The following is a 719-nucleotide window of genomic DNA, read 5'->3' as shown; positions in this document are numbered from 1 at the left end:
ATTATTGTTTTATTATGAAATCCCATTTTCTACCACATTGACTTGTATTAGCTGTGGAATAATGAGGTAAGTATCTCTAATATTATAAAAAAGTTGTAATGAATTCGATTCGAAAAAATAGATAAATTTAAGAATATTCTAAATATTTTTTTTGGATTAGAAAAGGAAATGTGTGGATATTAAAATGACATTGAATAAGAATTAGAATTTACATATTATATCTTTGAAAATAGTGTTGAAAACAAAATATTAATTTTTTGTACATTATTCATAGAAATATTAACATAAAAGCTAACATTTCAAAAGAAATTAATCGTATAACGTTTATTTTAAGCAAAACCACTTTAGAATTAATGGAAAACGAAATTTACTTGAATTTGAATTTATGAAAAAACCAACATGATAAAAAAAATTGATATCCACAAATACCGAGAATGAACATCTGTTTTCATAAAACAACTCTTTTTCTGTATCAATCTTACGGTTTGCGACCAATTCTCATGGTTTCGGTGATGGCCTTCGAAATCCTGAAGAATTATGTGCTTAGTTCAACGAAACGTGGTTTGGAAAACCTCCAATTACCTCTAATTAATGGCTCCTTCAACCAAAAAACCAATCAGCAATCTCATGATGGCAGGATATTGTGATGGCCTTCGAAATCCTGATGAAGTATGTACTTCATTCAACGAAACGCAGTTTGGAAAACTTTCAATTACCTC

This window comes from Diorhabda sublineata, chromosome 9 (assembly GCF_026230105.1).
Source record: "Diorhabda sublineata isolate icDioSubl1.1 chromosome 9, icDioSubl1.1, whole genome shotgun sequence".
Taxonomy (NCBI): domain Eukaryota; kingdom Metazoa; phylum Arthropoda; class Insecta; order Coleoptera; family Chrysomelidae; genus Diorhabda; species Diorhabda sublineata.
Note: the sequence above shows the minus strand (reverse complement) of the source record.